Below are 9,874 nucleotides of genomic sequence, written 5' to 3' on the forward strand. Positions count from 1 at the left end.
TGATAAGTTGTTGTATGGTAGGTGCAATTAACTCTCCTAAGAATCATATTGGGTATATGTTCCCTTCCTTTTCACACTATGATCAGAAATCCAAAATCCTCCTTTATTACTGGTAAAAAAAATGCAAACACGTGTTTGGAACAATGAATTGTGTGTGTTTGGAGTGCACTATGTAGCATTGCAGGAATCAGAAATGTTTCCCTGGAACTAACATTAGGTTTTTTGCAATCTGAAAGGTCCACATTTATTTCAATTCTTTCGCATTTCATACTTTTCGGGTAGACCCTTATTCAAAGCTAGTGATTTAAGATTAGTGAATGTTTCCAACTAATAAATTTCACATAACTTCAAATAGACAGTACAACTACAAGTTATCTGAAATTACGTTGTGTGGACTATTGACAAAGCATGTCCAAGAAACTCTTGTTTATATTACGTCAACAATGGATAACGATAGCACTATAACCAGGCAAGACCACGTTTTACGAGGCTACGAACATTGAAGAGAGTCCCTAGAATCACAGCAAGATTTATTATACCAAATCACGTCATTCCTTAGCTCGGAGGAATGGGGCACTAGCAGAGAAGATCTGCATCTGTGAAAGAATGATAATCAGCAAAGCATCCCATGCTCTCAGATTTGTTATATGAAAACTGTACTGTTAGATTTACCACTAGAAATGCTTCTACGATATTACAAATTTATCAGTATATCTAAATGCAAATGTATAATAGTAATGGCCAAATTAGTATAGTACAGATTAAGAAAAAAAGAGTAAAAATAACAGTAGTACTAGATATATAAGAAATGATATTTTTTTGGCTCATCTCTGAACTTATTTCTAGTGCCATGCAGAGGCAGATATCAACTTCCTATTCTTCCAACCGAGAAGCAATGCGCCACCCCTCTCCTCCAAGGTGTATTTATCAGAGTAGGACGCAAGAAGCTTTCGCACCACCGAGTTCACACATGAGCTCAGCGGGTGAGGCGTGAAGCCAGCCATGGTCAGCCTTGATTTCCATTTGGCCAGGGGCTCATGCCGCAACACCCTATCCTCTCCTTCACAGGCAATGATGTTCACAATGTCCTTACCCAGCTCTACGTTTATTCTCTCATTGGAGTTCCGTGGCAGGATCGCGTTGATTGGATTAAACATGGCCGAGTAATAGTCCATGGTCTCACTAAACCTTATCAAGAAAGGTGCACTGTTGGTGTTTAACTCATGTTCCACCAATGTGATCACCTCTGAGGACAGCCCTTTAACCATTCAGAGTAACCTGTCCTGTGGGTTGTTAATATCCACACTCTCATATGGAACGCAGTGCAGCTGGACATTGAAGTTAACAACAAGTGCTTCACCAGGCCTAATCTCAAGCATTTCTTTTGTAACTTCAGTGGCATAGATAGGTAGTGGAGAAAACTCTAGAGGTACTTAGAATTCCTCAGCCATACTTGTCAACATCTTCCCTACAAGTTCAAGACCTTCACCACGAGCGTACTCTGACACTGCATCATCTATTCCAGTGATCCGCACATGTGGTGGATCCCCAGGTCTTGCAGCAAACGCCTTTACCAGTTGTATCCATTGTGTCTCTTGATCAATCCGAAAATCAATTATGTGGATGTTGTCCTCATTTCTGAGTGCCTTTGCAATCACCCCATTAGCAGCCATATACCCAAACTTGAACAAGAATGGATACATATTGTATAAAATCTCCATAAAGGAGAGAAGTTCACCCGACAGCACACTGCACATGCTGTGAAGGTACATGAGCTGAGATGCGTTTGGACCCAAGTTTCCATCTCTAGCAACCAAACCATCAAGAAGGTAAACACCTAAACGCTGGATTGGTTCCCCAGTAATTGTAACTACTCCACGAGCTTCATGAACAAGCTTATGGAAATCTCCTACCCTCTTCTCAATTAATGCTTCAGCACACCTAGTTAAGAACAACTTCGCAATGATTTGTGTATCCTCCCTCCATTTCTTTTTTCTGAAATAAAGATCCTCCATCATTTCCCTTTGCCGTTTCTCTTGCTGCAGGCCAGTAGACCCCTCTTTTGCCTCCTGAACAATTAACAATGCTTCATCCACCAATTCAAAGTAATGAAAGTGAAATAATTATTGTTACACACAAGCTTCAAAAATTATGCTAGTGGGGAGTGCGCCATGTGGCATGTCACATGTGCCATGAGTAACTTACATGTGTTGCCACTAAAGAACTCAGGTTAGTTTTGATGTGACAGTATGTAATTTCCATTTCATTAAGCATCTCAATTATACGCCATGTAGTTGGTCTTTTCGCTGGATTAGAGTCTATGCACTCTGTGCCTATCTTAGCACATACCCTTACCTGTTCCAACCTTGTATCTCCTAGTAAACTTTTGAAATTGTCACTTCAACTTTTGAGTACCTTGCAATCACAGGTTAAGATTTCTCAAAGACATGGAAATTAAAGTATGTCGTACATATGAACATATTCAGTGTTATGTGCACATAAAGTCAATATAGGTATCAAAGTAGCAAGAAATTGCCCAAATAGTAAAGTAAACACATTTAATCTAGGTTACCTGGATTCCACATTCTATCAAAATAATGATATTCAATATCCTCAAAAGAGAAATAATGAGATTTAACAGGAAAACATTTTATACTTCCAGATAGTAACTTAAGCAACGACCATCAATTTTATGCCTTTTTTTGTTTCTATTTTCCTGATTTATTTACTAGCATTATTCAAGGTAGCGGAATAATCCTTCAGTCAGACAAACTAGAACAAAGGAAAACCCCTAAACAAATTGTCTTATTCTTTGAGAAAATAGAGAAAGATATATAATGTTTATTTTGTGGGGCCAGATTATATATATCAATGTCAATTAATTAGAGCTATTAAAGTTGAAATGTAATTGCAGGTTTAATTTTAATTGCAAAAAAATGTGTAGCAAACTACAGATTATCAACCAGATAGCCGTAAGGTTTAGGCTCATAGTTGTACTTGTATAGTGCAAACAACCAGATCGCGTGGATGTGAATGTATCTGTCAGTTATTTTCTTTTGGAGTACTTTTACACCAAGTAGTTTTTATCAAAGAATAGTCATGAAACTGTCATTCGATCGATCTTACGTAATCAATCTCAGTGTACCCTTTTATCCGGTCAATATCTCTAGGATTATAATACCGAGATTGTATATGTCTAACTTTAATGTGATTACTCCGTTATAGAATTCTGGTGGCAAATATCCCCTACACGGAAAATATTATGGGATGAGCAATTTAAGAGAAAAATGAATGCAACCTAATTTATAACTTGTAGTTGGGAAAAAAAATATTCCAAAGTGCTTAGCTAGCTTATCGTGATCCAAACAGTTTTGAAGTCATAGCATGGGTTTGATTTTCATCAAAACACCTTGAGAGACCAAAATCAGCAATTTTTGGCACCATTTCATAAGTAAGCAATATATTTGAAGGTTTGGTATCTCGATGAACAATATTATTCTAGTGAAGGTAATGCAAACCCTCACAAATTCCCTTGATTATTTTGTAGTGCGTGCTCCACTCAAGTCCTTGAGATGCATCTGCAAAGTGGGGAGCGGATTTTCTTTAGGAAGGGTGTGGTTACAAGGGCAAATGTCAAGCTAAGGGCATTCTGAGCTCGGTTTACTGTCACCAATGAAACAGAATGTCTAAGATTGAAAGAGCACTAGCACCAGAGAAACTAAAGATTCCAACTACAGTTGAGTTTTGGGTGATGGACCGACTAGAAATTGTGCAGGTGGCTAGAAATTGTGCATGGTGGAGTACCAGGTTGATTAAAACGGGGTCAGAATGCTCCATGTTGCATAGCAGCGCATAGGATGATGATCAAGTAGGTGGCCCTTAAACTGTCCCATGGTGCCAATCCAAATTATTAAACATGGTAAGTTAAGGGACCTATATAATATCGTAATACAAGTTTTAAGGACAAACTGTGCATTTTACTTATTATCATTGTTTGCATGTTGTATAACATAGAAAAATTGACAGGGTACAAAATCCTCATGAGTTATTGGGGTTTATGGTTTTTCCCATATAAACAAGGTAGAAAGAAACATACCAGTGATGTACTGATTGAGACCTCCGTTTGGCAGAAATTCAAAGCAGAGCAACCTTTGTCTTACATCTGCCATAACCATCTTGCCATGACAACTCCGCATTTTCCCTTGTGTATCAGCACGGTATCCTAGGAATCGTACTATATTTTGGTGCTTCAACCTCATCAGACAACCAACCTCTTGGTTGAATTCATTCTCATGTATGGGTTTGGGATAACTTCTTCATAGCCACTATCCCATTCTAAAGTATTCCCTGCAGTTACAATGAGGCCTTGTCAGCAAACAAGTTTAGGATCAGGTGGAGCCAAGTTTAAGGGTAGTTGAGAGTCAGCCATACCTTATACACAACTACAAATCCACCTCTGCCAATTTTTAGACCATCATCGAAATTATTAGTGATGGCTTTTAGAAATAGTATTGGCATATTCGTTGGCTCTACATTTGCATCCAGGAGAATGCGCTCCAAGACAAGACTGCCCATGCTAGCTTCCCATTCCATTTGTAATCACTTATAACTGTACCCTTCGAACAAGAGCTAGAATCAATTACTCTAGGAGGTTTATGAGTGTAAAGTGATCAGGGCAGATAAAAAATAGTGAGGGGCGAGCTGGTGAGATCAAATTGAGAAGTAAGGAAGACAAGCAAAACTTTTGAGTCACTCCACTAGCGCTGCCGCCGTGGTCTGTTTTCCTCCCTTTACTCCCTCCCATCACCACCCTTCCCCTCTCCCAAATCCAATATGGTCGCGGCGGCCAGATTCGTGGTTGATTCCGGTTGGATTTGCGTGGTGGCGGCCGGATTTGGTCGACGTAAGTGAAATTTGTGTGGTGGCAGCTGAATTCGACGCCACGCGCTTTGAGCTATGTTTTTGCAGAGCTAGTCTAGTATCTGGATTGTTTGGGTTAATCGTCTAACCAAAACACAAGAAGAGTGAATTGGGTTGTAACAGTTAGAGCAGAAAAAACCAAGATCACGTAGATCCGCTCATTCAGAAGAGAGGGGGGAACACGTTTACCATCTTGGAAAGAAACGAAATCAAGTTCGGAAACACAACCTCTAGATCCTCTCAAGTCCGGTGGATATTTCAATGGAATCAGGACAAGACCAAACCAGAATGGCTCACACCAGAAATGTGCAAAGCTTCCCCATCAACAACATAATCACGCAACTCCTTAGTGACGGAAACGAGCTGTGGTGGTTGTGACTTTGTGGTGGTGTGTGTGGAATCATGGGTGTGGTAACTTTGAAGTGGATGCTGAGTGTGCAAGATGACACTGGTCCTCGGATAATATCGGTTGAGCTTTTGACTTTCGACAATTCGACTTACTCCCTCTGTTTCAAATTATACAATATTTTGACTTTTCTAGATTCATAAGTGTTTATATGTATCTAGATATACACTATATTTAGATGCATACAGAATTAGAAGAGTCAAAACAATCTATAATTTAGGACGGAGGGAGTGCTAGGTAGGGAGGACACTTCAGCCTTCGGGGAAAGCTGTACTTGGGGCCGTAGCTTCCACGCAACAAGCGTAAAGGAATCGGGCTGTCGATGTGGTGACGAAGACCCGAATTTGGTGAACACGGTCTTGAAGAACGGACGCCACTGCGCGTAGTTGGAATTGACGAACGAGATCCAAAACAACGGGAACATGAGACCGAATGTTTACCATCTGGATCGTGGCAGCCGGAATTGCTGGAGGTGCAGGTGGACGTGGAGGAGGAGGCTAAATTAAAGAACAGCTGCACGCAGGCAGTTTGCAAACGTACACATGCACAGCCTATACATAAACCGACCTTTGCTGGTGCGTGGCGAACCCGACGGTGGCGAGCGCCGTGGTGCAGGGGTGCAGGCGGCGATGGACTGCGCGTGCGGGTCGGGCGCGGACTGCGGCATGGCGGCGCACGCCTCCTTCGCCTTCAACACCTACTGGCAGCGCACCAAGGCCGCCGGCGGGACCTGCGACTTCGCCGGCGCCGCCATGCTCGTCACCAGAGATCCCAGTAAGCCTCGCTGCGCATGTTCTCAACTTCGTGCGTTGCGCTGTCGCAAGTATATTTTGTTTGGACGTATGGGCCAAGCCTGTGAGCTATTGGGGCCGAATAACAACAGTGAGGCCGATTTAAGGGGGTGTTTGGCAGCACTCCACCTTTCAGAAATCAGCTCCACTCCACCAGCTCCACACTTTTGCACCACTCCACCAGCTCCACACTTTTGCAGCTCCACTCCACCAGCTCCAGAAAAATATGGAGTTGTTGAACGTGTTTGGCATATTGTTGTGCTCCAGCTTCAGGAATATGAGTTTTTGGTGGGAATGTTCTATTTTGCCCTTGGTGGTTGGATCGGTTGAGTTTAGCATTGTTTACATTTTTTTCCTGCTGCTACAGTAATTTTCGTGCTGCTACAGTAACCACGCGTGCTACAGTAACCTACCGTGCTACCGGACCGTCAGTACCGTTCGTGTTGTTTTGAGTTTTTTTTCCGCTGCTACAGTAAAATAGCGTACAAAGCATGTTAGCATAAAGGAACTAAGGCCAATTTACAGACAGAAGCGCAATGGTAACAACACCTTCAAGTATGTGAAATGTGTTCTAGCAACAAAGCATAACTAGGTCATGTTCATGGATGTCTGCTCTAGGATATATATGCCTTCAAAGACGCCGGCATGCGTTCGACTACTCTGTCCATTAGCCACTTGATTTTGAAAGAAGCATTTGACACCAAGCTGTCAATTTCTTCCTCGCATTGTTCATAGACTATGAAGACAATGAACAAGGATGCCAATACTGCATACAGGAGAAGAGAATCCGATGATAAATTTGTTCTGCAACAGTAAATGAGCAGTTGAGCACAACTTAGTGGCAAAATATAATCCCTTACCAAGACCCATCAGAAATCTGAATTGAAAGTTCAACAATAGCTTGATGCTGTACAAAAATGCAAATACCTGCAATATAGCGAAGAAACCATGGATCATTAACACAGGAACCTTTTTTCATAATTGTACCATTCCTACAACAAAACAGCTACGTTCTCCCTATCATGTAGTATTGATTTGTAGAAATGTATTAGCTATTAGCATCTGCATTGCAAGAAACAGAAAGCCTTTGTAGAGGCCTCATGTGTCTTTTATGAGAAATATATTAAGCAATACAGATGCAGAATGATTGCAGAGTACCAAAGATGACCAAAGGGAATGTTCGTGATTGCAATACAGCATGGTAAGAAAACAAGCTCACCTCCAATGATACAATTGGGTAGTACCCAAGCAATCTTCTAGCTTTTGAAGTGTTAAAAGTTCTTGTGCATGACAAGAAGTATATTGTATTTGGATGCAGAAGAGGAGTGGAAAACATTTGAAAACTTCGGGCCTGTTCGCTTCAGCTTATAAGCCGGCTGAAAAGCCAAAACGGCTGATTTATTGTGAGAGGAAAATACTGTTTGATGGCTGATAAGCCGGCTGAATAAGCTGAAGCGAACAGGCCGGAAGCCTGTGACGAATCATATTGGAGAACAAGGCCGCAGACAATAACATCTTGGCAGGAAGATTAATCCTGGGCCTAAATGGATGAGAAACAACATCACATGTTAACTTCACGAGTTGACTTCAAAGAGTAGAGAGGGGCAAAGAGGGAGGGAGAAATACCTCTGACAGCCCATAGCTTCCATTATGCAATTCATAAACTCCCATGTTTCCATAGGTTCATCATTGGTAACAAAAAATGGCTGTAAAAGTTCAGTGCACAGAATTAACCATAAAAGTAATATCACTGAAACATAGCACTTTTATCTGTAAAAATGTACCTTCCCAGCAACAGAAGCTGCATTTGAACACAAGGCTTGCTCAGCACAAATATTGGCATGAGCCACATTTTCCACATAGGTAAAGTCAGACATGTTACTGCCACCACCTATTACAAACTGAAAAGAACTGCTTAAGAAAACCAGTATTTCATAGTTCAAAGAGGCTTGGGTAAAGTTTGTAGTTCATGTTTTTAAAATAGCAAATCCTAGATTGGGTTCAAGGAAGTGACAGATATGCAATTTTCTCTTCAGAAGATGCACAAGCAGCAACTGCGTCAGCTAAAAGGAGCCTAATAATTGAAAAGGGAAAATGAATAGAAATCCATATTGCATCTCCCAAACAGAAGCCCAGACTGCTCTAGGTCCAGTTCCAATCGTGAAATATTATACCTACCGAATCATCTGCTTAATGTACAGTAGCAATTCACTCAAAAATTAGACATAACCAACTGGGAGAGTAATGCTCTCTCTACCAGATCCATTAATTCAAATAGCAATCAAGAATCCGTGATCTGGAATCACTACTGATCGCCAAAACAGAGGAATGCTAGCAGAGTTACCACCAACCAGGTATTAACACACTGTACATGCTTTTCTAACATCCTATTGTCACCACAGAAACGCAAGATGAATTGTAACACAATTCTTAATCACATATTGAAATGGAAAATCTATAGGTCTACAGCAACAGCAGAGCTCTATGCATATTTACCAAATCATCATTTTATGGCACATTAAGCTCCATGCTATAAATAATATGTGTTGCGTCCATGTATCATTAGCTCCCCTCAGTTCACTAATCATGTTAATACGGAATCAATCGCTATGTAGTTCTTCCACATAAGAAATTGAGGTGCAAACATCTGAATGTGGAGACAATTTCAGTTTGGAATACCTTGCCCAAGGGAGACCTTGCATATCCAGGAACAAACCTCAGCAGGCTCGAATCGCCAGGCCGGCGGGTGCCGCCCGCGGCGCGGCTGCCAGGCCGGCGGGGGCCACCCCTTCCATCTCCGCGGCGGCCAGGCCGGCGGGGGACTCCATCGGCGCGGCGCCCAGGCCGGCGGCCGTCTCCCTCGCCGCGCCGCCCAGAAAATCGCCTCCGTCCGCGTCCATCTCGCCGGATGGGTCTGCGCCGCCCAGAATCTCGCGGTCGGCGGACGAATTTGGGCGCCGCCCAGAATTTCGTACGTGTCATCTCCATCCATCACTTGCCATCGGCCTCTACACCACTGGAAGACGCACAGCAACAGAGAGATCGATCATCGATGGTGCTTGCAAGCTTCGTCGTCAGTTTGAGTGTTTGACCATCTGCTGATGTGCTATGCTACCTTCCGTCCCCCAGTTCAGCGCTGCCCCCGGATCTCTCCCTTCCTGCTCGTCGTCTCCTCGCTCGCCGCCCGGCCACCTGCGCCCACCGGCGGCTGCCCTTCCACAGATCCCGTGCCCCCCCCCCCCCCACTCGGTCGTCGCCGACCAGCCGGGGTTCTGCAATCTGCACGGATCTCAGGTTCGGCTCACTTTCTGTCGAACTTGAGGTTGAGGTCGCGGGCGAGCTCCAGCTCGGCTCGTTGGCTGCCCATTCATCTCAATTCTCACCTAGTGCAACAGGACACGTACCCTCTGTCCGCTTTCTGTCCAAGTCCTAATAAAGTATGCTTAAAATCTGAAGAACCAAAACCGTGGACCATCACCGCCGGGATCCCATCCCAATTCCACAGAATTTGAGGTTTCCACACTCGTCATTCCCAGTACTTATACCACCCGAAAATCCAAGCGAAATCCCACCTCCCAGACCTCGAAGCCTGGAGCTCACAGGCGACGGACGCGAAGATTCGATTTCTGCGATTCTTGGAGCCCTCTTGTGCCGCGGTCTTGAAATCTAGCCGCGATTTTTGTTTCCTCCCTTCCGGTGGACGCTGCCGTGGCTGCGCACCCTTTGTGTCTTGCGTGTCTGCGCTGCTGATGCTGAC

At 43.3% G+C, this 9,874-nt stretch overlaps 1 long non-coding RNA gene and 1 pseudogene across 2 annotated transcripts; both read right to left on the reverse strand.

Moving 5' to 3' along the window:
• Positions 1–842: 842 nt before the first annotated feature.
• LOC101777864 lies at positions 843–2,015 on the reverse strand (annotated as a pseudogene).
• A 4,580-nt stretch (positions 2,016–6,595) lies between these two features.
• Positions 6,596–9,227, reverse strand: LOC101772282. Of its 2 annotated transcripts, none has more exons than XR_002677302.1 (6): positions 8,797–9,227; positions 7,902–8,008; positions 7,744–7,823; positions 7,337–7,657; positions 6,978–7,044; positions 6,596–6,883 (listed from the first exon to the last, which is right to left on the reverse strand). It is a non-coding gene; the product is annotated as an uncharacterized LOC101772282 (long non-coding RNA). The 2 variants fall into 2 exon arrangements; XR_001163836.2 differs by having other exon boundaries at positions 7,902–8,018.
• Positions 9,228–9,874: the final 647 nt, after the last annotated feature.

This window comes from Setaria italica, chromosome IV (genome assembly GCF_000263155.2).
Source record: "Setaria italica strain Yugu1 chromosome IV, Setaria_italica_v2.0, whole genome shotgun sequence".
Taxonomy (NCBI): Eukaryota; Viridiplantae; Streptophyta; class Magnoliopsida; order Poales; family Poaceae; genus Setaria; species Setaria italica.